The sequence below is a fragment of the Herpailurus yagouaroundi genome, unplaced genomic scaffold (assembly GCF_014898765.1).
Source record: "Herpailurus yagouaroundi ecotype Mexico unplaced genomic scaffold, PumYag 205, whole genome shotgun sequence".
Classification (NCBI taxonomy): Eukaryota; Metazoa; Chordata; class Mammalia; order Carnivora; family Felidae; genus Herpailurus; species Herpailurus yagouaroundi.
The window spans coordinates 274,582-296,703 of NW_024412436.1; the positions used below are offsets into that span (position 1 = coordinate 274,582).

The window sequence follows — 22,122 nt, forward strand, 5'->3', positions numbered from 1 at the left end:
TTTGCATGGCTAACTCCTTCACTTCCTGCAAGACTTACTCATGTTATTACACAGGGTTTCCCTGATTATCTTATTTGTAGTTATATCCATTCACCTCCTCACTGGAACTCTCCACCCCCCCCCCTTTTTTTTGGCCTAGAAAATAGCACCTTGGATCATACATTTACTTATTTCATTTACTCCCCAAAGAACACAAGCTTCATGAAAACAGGTGGTCTTTGAGTCTTTTATTTTTTAAAAATGTTTATTTATTTTGAGAGGGGGGAGGGGCAGAGAGAGAGGGAGAGAGAGAATCCCAAGCAGGCTCAGAGCCTGACGTGGGAGCCAAAATCAAGAGTTGGACACTTAAGCCACTGAGCCACCTAGGGGCCCCTTGAGTCTTTTAAAATCAATTCTGTCTGGGGCACCTGGGTGGCTCAGTCGGTTAAGTGTCCAACTTCGGCTCAGGTCATGATATCGTGGTTTGTGAGTTCAAGCCCCGCTTCAGGCTCTGTGCTGACAGCTCAGAGCCTGGAGCCTGCTTCAGATTCTGTGTCTCCTCCTCTCTCTGCCCCTCCCCTGCTATGCTCTGTCTCTCTCTGTGTTTCAATAATAAATAAACATTAAAAAAATTTTTTTAAGCAATTCTGCCTTCACTACCCTCATGAGTGCTGGTAGTGAAGACACAATTGATTTTAAGTGAAAAGTCTTAATAAATAAATATGGGTTAAATGAATAAATGGAAGGCTGGAAAACAGGAAATATAAAAGCAAGTCTGGAAGAAATTGTAAGAAAAGGCCAAAACTCTAATTTGGCCTGATTCATTTGGAGACCCCTGATTGAATTGCTAGAGTCAAGGATTCAGTAGTGTGGTATCTCCCTCCTTAGACTCTTGAGGAGCACTGATTTTGCTAAAGGGAAAGGAACATTTCATTTTGGTTGGTGGTAATGACTAAATTTCCCCCTCTCTCTTAGATAATATTGTTTTAAGCTTTCATCACCACCCAGAGTCACTTATCTTTGACCAATACATGGGATTCTTCCATAGAGCTACAGATTTCCTGGTTACTGTTTATTGCCCTAGTATAGACATTAGGAGGTGGACATTAGGAATGTTGGAGTTTTTGACTAATGACCTCTGTTTCCTTGGTGTGTAGGAGGCTAGACCATCTGGTGAGAGAAGGTGGAGACAGTGGAGATAACATTTGGAACTGCCACCCATTGGATTGGGAAATGTGGCTGATGACAGAAAAGAGAGATCTTGAGCAGAATGAAGTGTTGGGAAATAGCTTTGATGTGTATTTTTTTGCATCATTAGTGCTGTGGTTTCCTTAAGAAGAAAGAAGGAACACAAATTCTCATTGTTAGGAAACTAACAAGCGAGAAGTAATAATGTGTTGTTATTTGCCTGTGGGGATCTTATTGTCCTCAAATGATAAGAACCACTGTAGGGAGTAAAGCCCCACAAGGCAGGCTAATCATTGTATCAAAGAATCAGATGTCCAGCAGATATATAAGGGAGAGGATAAGAACCCTGGGTCTTCTGGAAGGCAGGCCATTTCCTAATCCTGGTGAGATTAATACTGAGGTTGAGATTTTTTTTTTAAGTTTATTTATTTTGAGAGAGAGAGAGAGCGTGAGCAGGGAGGGGCAGAGAGAGAGGGAGAGAGAGAGAATCCCAAGCAGGATCTGCGCTGTCAGTGCAGAACCCAATGTGGAGCTTGAACTAACTGTGAGATCATGACCTGAGCCGAAATCAAGAGTGAGATGCCTAACAGACTGAGCCACCCAGGTGCCCCAACATTGAGGTTGAGATTAGCCAAAGATTCCTTGTGGGAGCCCTACCAATGACCAGGCAAGCCATCCTGAGGGAACACCCATGCTTGTAGATCCCTTCCCTCTGATGGTAGAAGAGGCTGCTGGAGACCAAATGCCCTGGTTCCCGCCTTCATCACACTCCCCTAAACTTCAACAGTGAGATTTTTTTTTCAGACCACAAACTTGAATTTAGCAGAATGTCCACTAGTGTGCTATAATCAGACTTTAGATAAGCAGAATAGGAATATAAGAAATCAGGTCAGGGGAGGAGCAGGTATTTTAGGGGTAATCCTAGAGCTATGGAGACTTCCAGGAGGGGTGAGAGAACATCGATAGGATCCAGGACCTAAGGAATTTGGGGTCAGGGAATTGTGAGGGCACTTCTACGATGGAATATGGAGAAATTTTATGTCATAGGGACAAATTGGAGCCCACACCAACAGAGAAGGAAGGAAAATAACATTAATGGGGCACTTACTATGTACCTGGGATTTGTCTAACGCTTATGACATACCACTAATGCATATCATTTATATCTCATGACAGTTCTGTGAGAGTATTGTAATCTCAGTATTGTAATCTGTCAGCACAGAGCCCAATGCGGGGCTCGAACTCACCACAAGATCATGACCTGAGCCAAAATCAGGCGCTTCACTGACTGTGAATCAGGCGCACCCCTGTCACATGTAATTTTAAAGGAGCAAAAGTGTCTGGGATTCTTCACTTGTTATTTGTGTCCTTTCATCTACTAGATTCTAAACTTCTACATGATGATGGCAAGGATTTATTTATTAAACAAGATTATATCTTCTGTATCTTTCTTAACAGCATGCAGGTAGGCACTCAGTAAATACTGTTTAGTGCTCCACATTAATCCAGTTGGAGAACATGTTTCAGACCACTTGGATCCTAGGAGAGCAGCTGGGGAAGGTGACTATTGGTAAGCTTGAGACTGACAAGGGGATCTCAGCCCTTCCCTCAGCCTTGTGCAGGTCCTCACCCTGGGGCTCTGGGCTAGGGAAGACTCTGGCTTTGCTTCTTCACTTTTGCTGGGTGAGAAGAGCTGGATCTGAGAGGCTCCCTTGCAGGTCAGTCATTCTGGCACATCTAGGAGATTTGCCTGCATCCAAGGCATTGGTTGGGGAAGCTGAGGGTAGCTTGCATTTGTCTAGAGCAGGGTTTCTCAACCTCAGCACTATTGGCTTTTGGGCCAGATAGATAATTTTCTGGTGTGAGGGGCTGTCCTGTATATTGTAGGATGTTTGGCAGTATCTTTGGCCTTGACCTGCTAGATGCCAGGTAGCATCTGCATCCTTAGTTGTGACAATCAAAAATGTCTCCAGATATTGGCAAATATACCCTGGGGAGCAAAAGCATTTGAGAACCACTGATCTCGGGCTTTGTTTTTTCACAAAGAAAATTCACCGATGTGATCACATTGTGAATCAGGAAGGAACTTGTTCTTTTATCTATTTTTTTAATGTTGTTTTTTAAAGTTTTTTTTTTTAATTTTTTTTTCGTTTATTTATTTTTGGGACAGAGAGAGACAGAGCATGAACGGGGGAGGGGCAGAGAGAGAGGGAGACACAGAATCGGAAACAGGCTCCAGGCTCTGAGCCATCAGCCCAGAGCCCGACGCGGGGCTCGAACTCACAGACCGCGAGATCGTGACCTGGCTGAAGTCGGACGCTTAACTGACTGCGCCACCCAGGCGTCCCTTAAAGTTTATTTTTGAGAGAGAGAGAGAGAGAGAGCGCGAGCTGGGGAGGGGCAGAGAGACACAGAATCTGAAGCAGGCTTCAGGCTTAGAGCTGTCAGCACAGAGCCTGAGGCGGGGCTCAAATCCATGAATCTCCAGATCATGACCTGGGCTGAAGTTGGACACTCAACCAGCTGAGCCACCCAGCCACCCCTCTTGTCTATTTTACACAGTTCGTCTAATGGCAGGAAAAGAAATAGAACTCACATCTTCTGACTTTAAGCTTACAGGTCTTTTTCTTTTATGTCTCCAAGGGAGATAAGAAAGACCACTAGGAATGAATGACAAAAGGAGAGAGTAAATTGATCCCACCCTGGAGGAGATGTCATTTTTGAGCTGAAGAATGAAAATCCTTATTAAATTACAAGTTTTGACAAAGAGATACCATTAACCACTTTGCTATTTTCAGACCCCGTTTCTTAATTTTATTTGATGACCTTTCAGTTTGCCCTTTTGAAAGGGAAGACGTTTAGATTTCCTTTCATAAGGAGCTAGTTTTATTTTTGACTGCAGGATTTCCAAAACTTCCAAACCTTTTAAGAGGAGAGGTAAGGTCCTAATAATACTTGTTCACTTCCTCTTGAAGATGCGTCATCGTGATAACATTGTGTGTGCTGCCTTGGCAGTGGTGGTTTCCAGGAAACCCAAAATACAGTACTGCCCTTCAGAACAGAAGTTTGTGCTAATTGTTATTGAGACTAGATTGGAAAACTAGAAGTACTAAAATAAGCATCTGAAAGACAACCCATTTCTGAGACTCTGTTAATTATTTTGCCTTCTGGGTTTTGAAAAGAGAAAATGTAGTGTGTCTTTTTAAAGTGGGGTGTGAAAGGAAAGAGCCTGAATTTGCTAGGTAGGGGTAAGAGTATATCTAAACTTAAGATTTTAGTTAAATTCTTCACCTTGGAAATACAATTCAACTATGACTAGGTACCAGACTTTAACTCACCACATTGAAAGCATGTTGTAATCAGTGATTATTATGATTAGTCAGAGTTTACTTTTCACCACCACTGTTCCAGGAGCTCGACTTTCAAAGGGAGGCAGTGTGCTGAGGCACAGAGCATGGCTCGAAGGTCTGTCACAATCTGGCTTTTCTATATGTGTGAAAATGCCTTGGCCTTTTCTAGACGGTTGACCTTATGCAAATAAGGTAGCCTCTTTGAGCCTCAGCTTCCTCATTTGTAAAATGAGGTAATAATATCAACTCTTGTATTTTGATTAATGACATCAGCTTTTGTGAAGACTAAATGAAAAAAATTGTGTAAAAGCTTAGTTCGTGTTCAATTAGTATTTAATGTTGATAGTTTTTAATCACATTTTACAAATTACATAATAATATGTGATTGATATTGTTAATTAATACCACATATTAACATCATGTGATGCAAAATGAAAATCATGTGAAAGAATAATTAACATCAGTATTAATTATTAATTATTATATAATTGATAATTATTTTAGGTATGCTGAATTGGTTTTGAACAGTTATGAATATTCCTGATCAACAAGGTGGGTTGGTGTTTCAGGGTTTCCATAATTTTCTCTAAATTTGGTTTATTTATTTATTTATTTATTTTGTATTTTTATTTTGACAGTTTCATTTTTGAAAGTGCTAGTCTTATTCTTCTATATCCTAAACAAATCCCATGGATGGGGGCAATGTGTAGATATGAAATAAATGTCATTAAAAGATGATGAATAGAATGTGTGCAACACTGGTTACACTTGTTTTGGGAAAGCTATCTGGCTTGCACATGATGATGGCATTTTTGAGGAAGTGCAGAACTAACTTGTAAGTCTGGGATCGTTCAGCAAAATGCTCCTACTAGCTTGCTTTCTCCTTCCCCCTCCCACACTCCCTCCTTCTCTCTCTTTTCCTTCTTTCTTCCCTTCTTTCCTTCCTTCCTCTTTTCCTCCCTCCTTCTCCCTCTCTCTCCTTCTCTCTCCCTTTCTCTCCTTCTCTCTCTTTCTTTCTTTCTTTCTTCTTCTTTCTTTCTTTCTTTCTTTCTTTCTGTAAATACAAATGCCTCATGGTGAAAACACATGTTTTCCTTTTGAAATTTCTTAGTAGTAATACAGAATGCTGCTTTCCAGATAATAGGTCCTAGGGTACTGCTTGGCATTGGTCCCAATACTTGCTTGTTGAACTAAACAAGTTGCTCAAATTACATCAAATTTGCTACAGCTGTGAAATTTGATTTCCACTTGTTTGAAAGGGGAAAAATCCCCCAAAGTTCTACTTTAAAAGACAATTTTATTTAACTTTGTTTCATTTTTCTATTGTTTTTGCATTTTATACATTGTTATGATGGTATCAGACTCTATTTTCACTGTGCTTTTTAAAACTGTTATAGCATAAGCAGTTTTTGTAGTTTTTTTAAAGCATAGTTTTAGGATGCCTAATAGTTCCTTTACTAAATAGCCTATACTTTATACAACTGTTTACCTGTTATTAGACACTTATGTTGTTTTCCAATATTTTAATTGCTATAAAAATGCTCTAGTGAACATCTTTACATCTAAGGCACTTTTCTTTTTGGTATTTCACAGTCTTTCCTCAAAAATAGCTTTCCGTACATGTAATTACTAAGTCAAAGGGCACAACACATAATTAATAAACATTAATATTTAATATTAATATTTAATACTAAGGCACATATATTAATGTTTGTTTATTTTTGAGAGAGTGTGAGCTGGGGAGGGGCAGGGAGAAAGGGAGACACAGAATCCTGGAGTGGGCTCCAGGCTCTGAGCTGTCAGCACAGGGCCCAATGTGGGACTCAAACTCATGGACTTCAACTCACAAACTAGGAGTGATCATGACCTGAGCTGAAGTCAGACGCTCAATCACCTGAGCCATGCAGGCACCCCTAAGGCACAAAATATTTTAAGTCTCTTCGTTCATATAGCCAGATTGGTTTCTGAAAGATTTTTAACAGCTTTGTATACAAATTCTTGTTTCCTTACCCTTGCCAGAATTGGATATTCCCATTAAACTTTTTTAATATGTCAACATATATCTCAATATTTAATATACATATTTTTAGATACTGATGAGGCTGAAATGTGAAAAATATATTTTGTTAGTTATTGAATTTCTCTGTGAATTTTTTTTCATTTTCATTTAATTTATTATTATTATTTTGACAGAGAGAGAGCAGAGGAGGGGGGCAGAGGGAGAGAGAGAGAGAGAGAGAGAGAGAATCTTAAGATCAGTGTGGAACCTGATGAGGGGGGCTTGATTCCACAACCCTGGGATCATGACCTGAGCTGAAATCAAGAGTCAGATGCTCAACCGACTGAGCAAGGTGCCCCATCTGTGAATTTTCTATTCTCTTCTACTTCTCTGAACTTGAGAATGACTGCTTTGCTCTGCCCTACAGTGACCTAACAGCTTTAGGACTGAATTGTTCAGGGAGGAAAGGAAAGGGAGGAGGAAGGGGAATGGCTTTCCATTGTTTTAAAATGAGTAATCAACCTCATATTGATGCTTCTAGTCTTAGTGATTGATACATTTTAGAATGACTCTTTAAACCATTGTAATATGTTATACATGTCTGATTTGAAAATTGAAATTTATGAAAATCTGTATTTAACAAATAGCCAACCAATTCTCCAACTACCATGTATTGGAGTAATCTTTTTCTTTTCCAGTGATTTGTGATCCTTCATTAAAACAACTGTGTGTGTTCGGCCCCTGGGTGGCTCAATTAGGTGTCCGAAACTTGGTTTCAGCTCATGTCATGAGGATCTCACAGTTTGTGAGATTGAGCCCAGCTTTGGGCTCTGTTGCTAACAGTGTGAAGCCTGCCCAAGATTCTTTCTCTCTCCCTCTCTCTCTGCCTTCCTCACTCATTCTCTCTCTCTCTCTGTCTCACACACACAAACACAAAAAACTTTAAAAAGAAAATAAAATCAGTTTTGAAAAAAAGATATGCTTAGATATTTCTTGTATTTTGTTGCTACTATGGATGGAGTACTTTCTTCCATTCTAGTTGCTTACTTTTAAAGATTATATTTTAATTACATATGTAATTATTAACTACATCTCCTAGAAAAAATAAAGTGTTATTCTACATAAGGCTAAAAAGTCCCCATGATCATCTTTGATCCTAGCACCTGCAGTAGAGGTACATAGAGTTACCAGATGGCCACACAGGTTCAACCTGGATCATATTTCGGTGTGATGCTATCATACAGATATCATCCATGGATTTTCCTATGCATTTACATCATATACATGTCCGTGGGGAACATATATAATATTGTTTTGTGTAAACTTGTGTTTAACAAAATATATTATACTGTATCATCCAGTCACTTACTCTTTTTTCTCCATGATTTCTCTTGGAGACTTTTCTATCCCAATACTTAGAAACTACCTCATTCTTTTAAACTGCTTAGCAGATAGGTTGTGATTTACTTTGTCATTGTCCTGTGTGTGGAGGTTAGTTTGCTTCCAAGTTTTGTTATTTTAAAACACCCCAAGGAGCCTTCAGGTACAGCCCTCTTTTGCACAGGTAGAGTGGTTTCTATAGATACATCCTTTGAAGGAGTCTTACTGGATCACAGAATGTACATTTAAACACATTCATAGATGTGCCAAATTATTCTCCAAAGTAGCCAGTAATGTATATAAGATTATCCATTTCTTCATACCACTGATAACACTTAAGAATATCAAACAAATCAATTGTGGCTAATCTGGTAGGTGACATAGTAATCATATTGTTGTTTTAATTAGTCTATTTAAAATTTTTGGCTATCAGTGAAAATTGAACATCTTTACCTGTTTACTGTTTCTATTTCTTCTTCTACGACTTGCCTATTCATATCCTGGACGTGTTTTTCACTTGGTATGTTCATCTTTTCTTTTTTTTTTAAGTTTTAAAAATGTTTTTATTTTTAAGACAGAGAGAGGCAAGAGCATGAGTGGGGATGGGGCAGAGAGAGAGGGAGACACAGAATCCAAAGCAGGCTCCAGGCTCTGAGCTGTCAGCACAGAGCCCGACGTGGGGCTCGAACTCACGAACCGTGAGATCATGACCTGAGCCAAAGTCGGACGCTCAACCGACTGAGCCACCTGGGCGCCCCTCACATTTTCTTATTATATTATGGTTCTTATATACTCTGGATCTTTTGTCTGTAAATTTTTTGTTTATGGTAACTTTTACCATACAAGTTTTGATTTTAATTTAGTTATCTACTTTTTGAATTTTGCTTTTTATATCTTTTTAAAAAGGCCCTCATGACTATAAAGTCCTGAAAATATTCTCCTATTTTTTCTTTTAAAATTTTTACTATTTTGACTTTCATGCTCAGTGCAGAGCTCAACTCAGGCTTGAACTCATGACCATGAGTTCAAGACCGGAGCTGAGATCAAAAGTCAGGCACTTAACTGACTGAGCCACCCAGGTGCCCCTCATGACAACTTGTATGAGGGAGACATCATTGTCATTTTTTAAAATGTTTGTTTGTTTATTTATTTAAAGAGCAAGAGAGCAAGGGAGAGGCAGAGAGAGAGGAGAGAGAATCCCAAGCAGAAGACATGAATAGATACTTTTTCAAAGACATCCAGATGGCCAACAGATACATGAAAAGATGCTCAACCTCACTCATCGTCAGGGAAATACAAATCAAAACTACACTGAGATACCACCTCACACCAGTAAAAATGGCTAAAATGAAAAACTCAGGAAACAACAGATGCTGGCAAGGATGTGGAGAAATGGAAACCCTCTTGCACTGTTGGTGGGAATGCAAACTGGTGCAGCCACTCTGGAAAACAGTGTGGAGGTTCCTCAAAAAATAAAGAATAGAATTATCCTATGACCCAGCAATTGCACTACTGGGAATTTATCCAAAGGATTCAGGAGTGCTGATTCATAGGGGCACATGTATCCCAATGTTTATAGCAGCACTTTCAACAATAGCCAAATTATGGAAAGAGCCTAAATGTCCATCAACTGATGAATGGATAGAGAAGATGTGGTTTATATATACAATGGAATACTACTTGACAATGAGAAAGAATGAAATCCTTACATTTGTAGCAATGTGGATGGAACTGGAGTATATTATGCTAAGTGAAATAAGTTAGTCAGACAAAGAGAGATATCATATGTTTTCACTTGTATGTGTAACTTGAGAAACTTAACAGAAGACCATGGGGGAAGGGAAGGGGAAAAAATAGTTTCAAACAGAGAGGGAGGCAAACCATAGAGACTCTTAAATACAGAGACCAAACTGAGGGTTAATGGGGGGGTGGGGAGAGGAGAAAATGGGTGATGGGCATTGAGGAGGGCACTTGTTGAGATGAGCACTGGGTGTTTTATGTAAATGATGAATCATGGGAATCTACTCCCAAAACCAAAAGCACACTGTATACACTGTATGTTAGCCAACTTGACAATAAATTATATTAAAAAAATTTTTTTAAAGTATTCATGTGTAGGATTGGGGCGCCTAGGTGGCTCAGTTGGTTAAGTATCTGACTCCTGGTTTCAGCTCAGGTCATGATCTCAGTTCATGAGTTCAAGCCCTGTGTTGGGTTCCATGTTGCCAGTGTGGAGCCTGCTTGGGATTCTCTCTCTCCCTCTCTCTCTCTGCCCCTCCCCTGCTCATGCTCTCTCTCTCTCTCTCTCTCTCTCTGTCAAAATAAATAAATTAAAAAAAAAAACTTTAAAAAGGTATTCATGTGTAGGATTTAAAGCAATGAAAATAGCTAATGTGTGTTTAATATGAGGTAGATATTGTTCCCTGTGTTTTATGTGTACTCATTTAAGTTTCAGGACTTTTTTTCTCTCTCTTTAAAAAAAAGTTTTTTTTAATGTTTATTTTTGAAGGAGAGGGAGAGAGACAGAGCATGAGCTGGGGTGGGGCAGAGAGAGAGGGAGACACAGAATCTGAAGTGGGCTCCAGGCTCTGAGATGTCAGCAGAGAGCCCAATGTGGGGCTTAAACTCACTGAGATCATGACCTGAGCCGAATTTGGATGCTTAACCAACCTAGCCACCCAGACACCCCCTTTTTTTTTCCTTTTTTAAAGTAGGCTTCATGCTTGGTGCATGAAATCATGACTCCAGGCTTGAACTCACGACTGTGAGATCAAGACCTGAGCTGAGATCAAGAGTCAGGGACTTGACTGAGCCACCCAGGTGCCCTTCATGACAACTTTTATGAAGTAGGCATCACTGTATGTTTTTAAATGTTTGTTTGTTTGTTTAGAGAGCAAGAGAGCAGGGGAGAGGCAGAGAGAGAGGAGAGAGAATTTCAAGCAGGATTCACACTTAGTGCAGAGCCTGATGTGGGGCTCTATCTCTCCCATCACGACTGTGAGACCATGACCTGAGCTGAAATTGAGTCAGACACTTAATCACCTGAGCCACCCAGGCACCCCACCATTGTCATTTTTGTTTAAAAACCAAGAAAGCTGAGGAACAGGAAAGTTAAGTAAGTTATCCAAATTCACACAGCTAGAATGTGATGGAGGCTGTCTGGGAACTCTCTTCAGTGTGATTTCAGAAGTAATATTAACTATTCCACAGCCTCTCTTTATACTGGGTTCTGCTTGAGCAGCCTTGAGAGGTTGAAGGTCCTAGCAATGCAATAACAAAAGATAAATAAAAGGCATAAGGATTAGAAAGGAAGAAGTGGAACTTTTTCTCAGAAAATATAATTGCCTTGTCTCAAAAGAAACTACAGATAAACTTGCCATTTATATATTTAAAATGTACAAATTTAGCAAACTTTATGGATACAAAAGTAAATTAAAATTGTATATGCTAGTAACAAAAACTTAGGACATAAAACTTTAAAAATACTATTTGTAGTGACATCAAACAACAAAAGTAACAACAATAACAAATGCCTAGAAATAACATTCTTGATTGAAATTAAAGAAGGCAATAAATGAAAAAATATACCATGGTCATGAACTAGAGGACTTAATATTGTTAAAATGGCAGTTCTTCCCAGATTTATAGATGCAATGCAATTGAAACAGATTTTTTAAGTTAGATTCCATTTATTTATTTATTTATTTATTTATAAATGTTTTCTTATTTTTGAGAGGGAGAGGGATAGAGTGTGAACAGAGGAGGGGCAGAGAGAGAGGGAGACACAGAGTCGGAAGCAGGCTCCAGGCTCTGAGCCATCAGTACAGAGCCCGACGCAGGGCTCAAACTCACAAACTGCGAGATCATGACCTGAGCTCAAGCCGTATGCTCAACCAACTGAAACACCCAGGTGCCCCTAGTAAGATTTGAAATGAATTTTGATAACTTGATTCTCAAACTCATATGGAAATGCAAAAATGCTGAGAAGAGCTAAGACAATCTTGACAAAGACCACATTTGGGGGACTTTAACTGCTAGGCATCAAGACTTATTAATAAAGCTATAGTAACTAAAATAATAGACAAATTGATATATAGAATAGAATATAGGGTCTAGAAACAGACCCTCATGCAGTCATCTGATTTAGGAAGAGTACTACTACAGTGACATGAAGACATGATGATCTTTTACTTAAATGGTGCAATTGAAAAACCTTGACCCTCTACTTCACATCATGTTCTGCTTATCTGTCACTGCATAATAAACACCCCAAACTGTAGTGGCCTAAAACAACAGTTATTTTATCATAATTCAATTTTGCGTGCCAGGAATTTGGGTAAGGTTTATTTGGGTAATTCTTCTGCTCAATGTGGTGTTAATATTGGTGGTATTCAGCTGGTGGATGGGATGATCTGGAGGGTCCATGGTGACTTTACTCACCTAATCTGGCCCCTCAGTGGGTTCGGATGGGTTGGAAATCTAGGCTCAGCTGTGACTATTAATTAAAACATATACTTGTCTTCTCCAGCATGGTGGTCTCAAATAATTGGGCCTATAAGGTGGCAACCCAAAGCTTCCTGAGTGTTCCAAGAGGCCAAGATTAAAGCTGTAAGGCTTTTTCTAACTAGCCTCAGAAGTCTCAGAATGATATGTATGCCACATTCTATTGGTCATGTAAGTCACTAAGGCTAGCCCAGAATCACAGGGGTGGCATCTAGACTTGGCCTCTCAATGAGAAGTTCAGCAAAGAATTTGGGCCATCTTTATCATTCTAGGTGGATCATAGACCTAAAGGTGAAATATAAAACAAGGCTTTTAGGAGAAAGCATGGGAGAAAAATCTGTATGACCTTAGGAGTAAGGAAAGATTTCTTAACACAGAAAGCATTAGAACTGCTCAATCAATAAGAAAGATAATTCCATACAATGTTGGTTAAAGGTGACTTAAACAGGATATATAAATGGCCATAAGAATATGAAAATGTGCTCAACATCACTAGTTATTGGGTAAATGTAAATTAAAACCACAAATCCACCCACCAGAATGGCTAATACTAAAAGGATTGACAATTCCAAGTGTTAACAAGGATGTGTGGCAATTAGAATTCTTACACACTGCTGACAGAATTGTAAACTGATACATCCACTTACAAAAAATGAACATATGCATATCTCGTGACCTAGAAAATTCACTCTCAGAGGTATGCTCATCAGTAATAAATGCATATGCTCACCAAGAAAATGTAACAATGTTCACAGTATATGACCTTTATTAAAAAAAATTGGGAAACAACCCAGATGTCCATCGACAGTAGAATTATAAATTAATTGTGGTATATTAATGTAATTTTTGTTATAATACTAATAAAAATAGAACAAATTATAGCTACCATATGACAAGGTAGATGAACATTATAGATCTAATGGTGAGCAAACGAAGCCAAGAACAAAAAAGCACATACTGTAAGATCCCATTATGGGGAGCTCAATAAAGGCAAAATTAATCATGGTGACAAATCAGAATAATGATTCCATCTGGGGTATATTGACTGGGAGGGAACCATCTGAGGTGGTGCAATTATCCTGTGTTATGATCTGTTGGGGAACACTCATACGTTGAGCTCTGCATATAAAGTTTGTGCCCTTTTCTCTACATACATCAATAAAAAAGTTAAAAATTTTCAAGTAAAAGCTTAACTGAAAAAAGGCATGTACTATGCAAATGCTGTAAGACACAGGATGTTTCCAGTCTGTCTGCATACCCGTTCATAACTGCTATGGTCTGAATATACGGTCCCTCCAAAACTCATATGTTGAAAACCTAATACTCCAGGTAATGGTATTAGGAGACAGCGTCTTTGGGAGGTGATTAGGTGGCAAGGACAGATCTCTCATGAAGGAGATTAGTTCCCTTATAAAAGTGGCCCCAGAAAGCTAGCTTGTCTTTCCACCATGCGAGCTTACTAGAGAATTCTGTGATCCAGAAGAGGACACTCATCTTTGCACCATGATCTTGGACTTTCAGCCTCCAGAACTGTGAGCAATAAATTTCTGTCATTTATAAGGCATCCAGTCTGTGGTATTTTGTTACGCCAGCCTGAATCGACCAAGGCAATAATCATACCTGGAGAGGCCCATTAAAAGATTGGATTCACAATATGAAATTTAAGAAATTTTATATGTTTAGAAGTACTTTAATGAGTAAATGTAACAACAATAAAGATCATTCACAAGTTTTCTATGAACTCCCAATCTCCCTCTCTGAAAGTCTGAGAGGAACGATCTTCAGTGTGGTTAGGGAGAGAGCCTCCAGCCTGGTCTGATCTAGTGTATGGTCCTGTTTTCTTTGCCTGATTTGGATTTGGATTCTGCTCATTCCTTTCTTCCTGTCATGTTTTTAATGTTCCCTACTGTGGATGTTAGGAACATGTGATTCCTTGAATTCTAGACCCATCTCCATTCTCTGTTTAGAAATGTGGCTCCTTCCACCAGCCCCGCACAATGCACCTGTTTGCATGATATGTCAACCCGGAAGTATCTGTGTTCTAGTACTGCTCCCCAAATCTTTCCAAGCTGGGCCCTCTGAATTCACTCCTTCACCTAACAAAGCCAGTGTGTTTATTCAGCGTGAGCAGGGCTCTTAAAACAATTTTGGAAGCTCTATGTCATTTCAGATTTATTTAAATGTTTTCATAGCCATATAACTTTTTTTTGCTATAAATTTTTTTGAAAGGATTTTTTTGCTTTCTAAATAACTTAGCTGCAAGTAAGTTCCTTAAAATCCTTAAAATGTGATTTCTTGCCAATATTGGGAAGTGATAAAATGAAACTTAAAAGTAGACTTCAAATATAATGACTTTTTAAAGTATTTATTTTATTTATTTTTGAGAGAGAGAGAGAGAGAGAGAGAGAGATAATGTGGGAGAAGAGCAGAGGGGGAGAGAGAGAATCTCAAGCAGGCCCTGCGCTCAGTGCAGAGCCTGATATGGGGCTTGATCTCATGGGGCTTGAGATCATGACCTGAGCTGAAATTAAGAGTTGGACACTCAACCAACTGAGCCACTCAGGTGCCCCTCAAATATAATGATTTTAAAATCAACACTAAATTTGGGGCACCTGGGTGGCTCAATCAGCTGAGTGTCCAACTCTTGATTTTGGCTCAGGGCATGATCCCAGGGTCATGGGATTGAGCCATGTGTCAGGCTATGTGCTGAGCATACAGCCTGTTTAGCATTCTCTTTCTCTGTCCCTATGCCCCTCTCCACCTCTCTCTGTATCTCTAAAAAAATTTTTTAATCAACACTAAATTTAATAATTAGTAAAATAATTTAACTTATAATTAACCATTAATTTGATAATCAATGCTTTATATTTTTATTAAAAAATTTTTAGTTGACACACAATGTTACATTAGTTTCACGTGTACAACATAGTGATTCAACATCTCCATACATTATGCTGTGCTTACTACAATATAGCTATCATGTCACCATAGAATGCTATTACACTATCATTGACTATATTCCCTATGCTGTATTTTTATTCCTGTGATTTATTCATTCCATAACTGGAAGCCTTTATCTCCCACTCCCCTTCACCCATTTTGCCCATTCCCCAACACCCCCTTCCCTCTGAAACCCTCAGTTTGTTCTCTATTTTTAGGTCTGATTCTGCATTTTGTTTTTTAGACTCTGCATATGGGGAAAGTCATATGGTATTTGTATTTCTCAATCTGACTTACTTCAATTAGCATTATACCTTCTAGGCCCATTGGTGGTGTTCCGAATGGCAAGATCTCATCCTTTTTCATGGCTGCATGATGTGCCTGTGTGTGTGCATGTGTGTGTGCATGTGTGTGTGTGTGTGTGCATGTGTATCACATATTCTTTACCCATTCATCTACTTTTAATTTTTTTTAATGTTTATTTATTTTTGAGAGAGAGAGAGAGACAGAGTGTGAGTGGAGGAGGGGCAGAGAAAGAGGGAGACACAGAATCCAAAGCAGGCTTCAGGCTCTGAGCTGTCAGCACAGAGCCCGATGTGGGGCTCAAACTCATGAATTGTGAGATCATGACCTGAGCCAAAGTCGGATGCTCAACTGACTGACCCACCCAGGTGCCCCTTTACCCATTCATCTATTGATAGACACTTAGAGTGCTTCCATATCTTGGCTATTGTAAATAATGCTGCTATAAATATAGGGGTGCAAATGTTTTTTCAAATTAGTGTTTTCATTTTCTTTGGGTACATACCCAGTACTGGAATTACTGGATCAAAAGGTATTTCTTTTTTTAATATTTTGAGGAGACTCCATACTGTTTTCCACAGTGGCTGCACCAACAGTTCATGAGGGTTCCCTTTCCCCCACATCCTTGCCAAAACTTGTTATTTCTTATCTTTTTTATTTTAGCCATTCTGACAGTTGTGATATCTCATTGTAGTTTTGATTTGTATTTCCCTGAAGATGAATGACGTTTAGCATCTTTTCATGTGTCTGTTGAGCATCTGCACATCTTTAGACAAATGTCTCTTCAGGTCCTCTGCCCATTTTTAAATCAGATTATTTCTTCTTTTTTGTTTTTTTTAAATTTTTTTAATGTTTATTTTTGAGAGAGAGAGAGAGAGACAGACAGAGCACAAGCAGGGGAGGTGCAGAGAGAGAGGGAGACACAGAATCCAAAGCTGGCTCCATGCTCTGAGCTGTCAGCACAGAGCCCGACGCGTGGCTCAAACTCACAGACTAAGATCATGACCTGAGCTGAAGTCGGACGCTCAACCGACTGAGCCACCCAGGCACCCCTAGATCAGATTATAAAAGAAGTCTGATTGTGTAGTTTCCATGCAAGTTCTCTTTCTGTGTATCTGTTCTCTTCTGTAATTGGTCTGCTCTTAGTTGTGCCGGTAGGAGGAGGGTTTTGGAATTTGTTTTCACTGAAAGGATCATTTCCTAATTAGAGTCAAAGCAGCAAAGGAAGCCTCCATTGAGTTGAGACACAAACGCCCGTGTTAGTTAAAGCATTAAACATACTCTCTCCTTGTCACTAGTCCTGCATAAGAATCAGGATAGGGATGTCACTGTACAATTTAATCATTTTGTGATGGATATAATGTCATGAATATCAGGTTTTTAAAAATATTTTTATTTATATTTGAGAGAAAGAGACAGCACGAGTGGGGGTGGGGGCAGAGAGAAAGGGAGACACAGAATCCGAAGCAGGCTCCAGGCAGCACAGAGCCCGATGCGGGGCTCGAACTCCTGAACCATGAGATCGTGACCTGAGCCAAAGTTGGACGCTTAACCAACTGAGCCACCCAGGTGCCCCATGAGTATCAGTTTTATGGTGAATATCATATCTCAAAAGTGGTCCATGGACTGGGGCTGGGCCACCACTATCAGTAGCCAACAAATAGATAAGAACAGAAAATGAGAGTATTTAGAACATTATAAGGGCAATTTGAGAGAGTAATTTTATTCTGTGGAATGTAATAATAAGAAGTTGGGCTGTTTTTTAAGTTATTTTGTTTAGTAACTTATTTTTATCATATTTTTCAAAGGTATTAGATCATGATGGGCTAGGGAAAAAAGGTCCTTTGCCATAGATGGTATGAGAAACACTGATGTACACCACACTTAAATATAGTTTAGTTCTTGACACACACTTATTTCAACAAATAAATTAATCATCATGTGGTTTTGGCCATAAAGATAAGTTTCCTTCTAGATACTGAATTTCTCATTTGAAAAAGCTCTCTGTTCTGAAACGTCTCATGTTATGTGTGGTAATGAAGAAATTCCTCTGAGTACAAAGATTTTTAGGGAAAACTGATACAATCTTGATAAGCTATTCAGTGACAAACTATATGTTTAAGTAGAAGTACCTTCTTGCCCTTGCCCTTGAAAATTGCCAAAGAATCAGTGTGAACGCCAAAAGCAGATTCTCTTTCATCATGAGCCTGTACAATGTACAGTACACTTGGGTGATACACACACACACACACATATATATATATACACACATTTTTTTGCCTTCACATATGTGAATATGATTTCATGGAGTTTTCCAAATCCTTAGTAATCTTTTCCTAAAGCAATAGACTGTGGTTAAATGCAAATAGGTGAATAACTCTGACATGATATTTTTTATCTGATATTCTTTTTTTCTTGATGACAAGATTTTTACATTTAAAGTTTACATTTGGGGCGCCTGGGTGGCTCAGTCGGTTAAGCGTCCGACTTCGGCTCAGGTTATGATCTCACGGTCCGTGAGTTCAAGCCCCGCATCGGGCACTGTGCTGACAGCTCAGAGCCTGAAGTCTGCTTTGGATTCTGTGTCTCCCTCTCTCTCTTACCCTCCCCCGTTCATACTCTGTCTCTCTCTGTCTCAAAAATAAATTTAAAAAAATAAAGTTTACATTTAAAGGTGATTAGACTTTTATGCTATAAGAAATATGAATGGAACATTTAATTTATTAAAGCAACTTTTATGGGGATTGAGATAGAGAGGGATTGAAATGCCACATTAATTTTTAAAATCTTTTTACCATTTATTTCCATGCATGTGACTACAGTATATTGAATTTTCAAATATGCTAATTGGCCCATTTCAGCAAGTACCCAGGCTGGCCAGAGGTTTTGTTTATCTAAATATTCACGGTTTTAAATAACAACTGAAGGGCATAGAGATGATTTAATCATATATAAAAGATGGAAAACAAGATCATCAACCTCTAATGACCTTGTTTTTGTTCTCATCCCTCATCTTTCATGATCTTTCTCCATTGTTAGATACTGTTGATCACTTCTGTCGTCACTGGGTTGATTCAATCTGCTACCTGCTTCTCCTCATCACCACCTGCCCCGCTCCGTTCTCCTGTCACTTAAGTGTGGGCGTAGCTCATGTCTGGTGCTCAGCCTTCTTCTTGATTGTACCTCACGTGGGAGAGTGTGGCTTTGACTATCAGATGAATGGCTCCTAGAAGGGAATGATGTCTTTCAGCTCTCTCTCTTCCATGTTTCTGTCTACAAATTCAGCATTACAGCATGGCACATGGAATACTGAAATGTTCCCAGTGGTCAAATATTAAATAATTCAGCTAATGATTTTCTTCTTTCAATAGTGACAGAGTCTCTATTTTTTGCTTCCCAGACTCTTTGTAGCTAACTTGAAACAAAGCAGAAATGACAGAGGGGAAAAAAAAACCACAATTGCTCTTGTTAAAATTAAAATTAAAACTGCCAGTTATTTTAACAGCAAAAGATGGGTTTATTCAGGAATGAAAGAGAATTGCAATCTGGGACAAACAGGCTGTCATAAAACTGTAGGCAAGTCTGGCGGACAAAGGAGAGGTACGCTTTTTTAAGAAGAAAGGGGGCATGTTGAGAAGGCTGTTATGAACTAAAAGTCCATTGCTGTAAGCTAAGAGTTTGAAGTGTGGTGGCTTCTCATTGACTGAGCTGTTGTAGGGGTGGGGAGATGGGGGTGGGTGGTGGAGTAGGGAATGAGGAAAGTATCTCTTCTTCTGGCTGGAATAGTAGAGTTGTATCCATGTACAAGGTCAAGTCTGGGCAAGGTCAAATCTGGCTCTTCCTGTTGGGTCTGTAATTGACTATGAGCGTAGTTCATGAGAGCTCCCCCTGCTGAAACTTCCTGACTCCATTTTAATGAGGTTTCCTACTACTAATTTTCACTTTCTCAAGGAGCTTAAATTCCAGTAGTGCATGCACAGAATGAAATAAGTTCCATATCAGAAGTATGCACAATGGACGTGCTGTGGGAACACAGAGTAGGAAGTTGGATACAATCAAATGGTGGGCATTAAGGCTGAGGAAAGTGTAGGTGTGGGCAATAGCATATACAGCCTAATGGAGACTTAGCAAGTGTTCTTTTGGTTCAATAGGCTGAGAAATGAATCAAAATTAAGAGCTCAAGAATGGGAAGAAGGATGTAAAGCAAAAATCAGTAAGCAGACAGGCCAGTAAATTTTAGAGTTGTTACTAAGATTATAACACAATGAAAATGTAAACAATATTTCTTAGAAGATAAGATATATAAAGTAAGAAAAAACAGAATAATTGTTTGGATCAGAGAGCTCAGTTAAAACTAGTAAGATAGGTAGGGGAGAGGTGGTCGTATTTCACAGGTGGAAATCATGATTGATTTTTATACAGAAATATGGGTTCAGATGTATTTATTATGATAACTATTATGTAAAGATGACAATAGTATAAATAGGGCATATGACCAGTAAGTTCTAGAAAACAAGAAAAAGCTAATACAAGTCAATGCAGCAAAAGATAGGATTATAAAGAAGGGAAATAGCAAGAAGTATAAAAACAGCATACAAGATGATAGTAGTATACTAAGCATATTGCTTAGAATAATTAATTTGAGTGCTCCAAATGTCCCTATTATAAGACTAAGACTCTTAGGCTGGACTTCAAACGCAAAATCCAAATATTGCTATTTACATACTACAGATACACTTAAACCTGAATGACCAGATAGTTCAGAATAAGGACATTTAGCTTCCACGCTAAAAAGTGTGTGTAATATGTGAAGAGAAAAGATATGCTTTCTGTGATTAATGAAAATTGACAAGTTTTCAAGAGAAGTATTGATAGTCTATAAAAATGTGCTGAATTCTAGGAGAGATTATCTAAAGGAACTATGGTCTTTTAAAAGAAAGAAAAACCCAGAGAAGATCAAAAGTGAGATAATTTCTTGAAAATCAGATCAGTCTTGTACCTTCTTAGAAAACTTAAGATCTATGAGAGAGATGCTAAAATATGCTGTCTCAATGAACGTGTTACTGCTTCAGAGACACAAAATTAGAGGTATTTTTGTATGAGATCTGATGTTCCAAAGTTATTCTGAAGCAAAGTGGGCATGGTACACACATAGTTGAAAACAAAACTCAATTTTCCGATGAATGAGTGAGTTGCTAATAACTAAAAATGTTAAAAGGTTTTATCTTGTGTTCCTAATGAATTCCTTATTGTCTTTGAATTTTCTATTAACATGCTAAGTATTCAAAATATCTGTATTTAGGAAATTACATAAAATTGAAGGCAATGGCTCTCTCCTCCGCCCATTGAAGATGCCAAAAGGAAAGAAGGCTAAGGGGAAGAAGGTGGCCCTGGCCCCTGCTGTTGTGAAGAAGCAGGAGGCCAAGAAGGTGGTCAATCCCCTGTTTGAGAAAAGGCCCAAGAATTTTGGCATTAGACAGGACATCCAGCCCAAAAGGGACCTTACCTGCTCTGTCAAATGGCCCAACTACCTCTGGCTGCAGTGGCAAAGGGCTATTCTCTATCAGTGTCTGCCTCCCAGATTAACCAGTTCACCCAGTTCTTGGACCACCAAACATCTCTCAGCTGCTTAAGCTGGCCCACGGAAGAGACCAGAGACAAAGGAAGAGAAGAAGCAGAGATCGTTGGCCTGGGCTGAGAAGAAAGCTGCCAGCAAAGGGGATGTCCCCACTAAGACGCCTCCTGCCCTTCAAGCTGTGGTTAACGCTGTCACCACCTTGATGGAAAACAAGAAGGCTCAGCTGGTGGTGATTGCATATGGTGTGGATCCCATTGAGCTGGCTGTCTTCCTGCTTGCCCTGTGTCGTAATATGGGGGTTCCCTGTGGCATCATACAGGGGAAGACTAGGCTGGGGCATCTGGTTCACTGGAAGACCTGCACCACTGTCACCTTCACACAAATTAACTCAGAAGACAAAGGGGTTCTGGCTAAGCTGGTGGAAGCCAGCAGGGCCAGTGACAATGACAGATATGATGAGATAGCCTGTCACTGGGGAGGCAACATCAGGGTCCAAAGTCAGTAGCTCGCATTGCCAAGTCGGAGAAGGCAAAGGCTAAAGACTGGTCACCAAATTGGGCTAAGTGGACGCTGTTGAGTTTTCTGTACATAAAAGTCATAAAAAGTTCTCTTTCGGCCAATGTCAAAAAAATTGAAGGCAAATGATAAACCAGAAGGGAAAAAAAAACCTGTATAATGGACAGCAAACGGATACCGCTAAAGTATTCAGCTCCCTCACGTAGAGGGATCCACTTTCTCTTCTTCACAGAATCCCTGCACGGGCCATCAAAGTAGAATTTTCAACCATGTGGTAGAAAAGGAAGGGAATTTCCACCCTAAAATCTGTCCTACTCAAAGCTTCAGTGAGATTGAGATTGAGAGAAAGAATTGATCATGAAGGGGTACCACTTACACAGGCTGAC

General features: G+C 39.3%; 1 pseudogene; it reads left to right on the forward strand.

The window, feature by feature from the left end:
* Positions 1–1,729: 1,729 nt before the first annotated feature.
* Positions 1,730–21,877, forward strand: LOC121015017 (60S ribosomal protein L7a-like; annotated as a pseudogene).
* Positions 21,878–22,122: the final 245 nt, after the last annotated feature.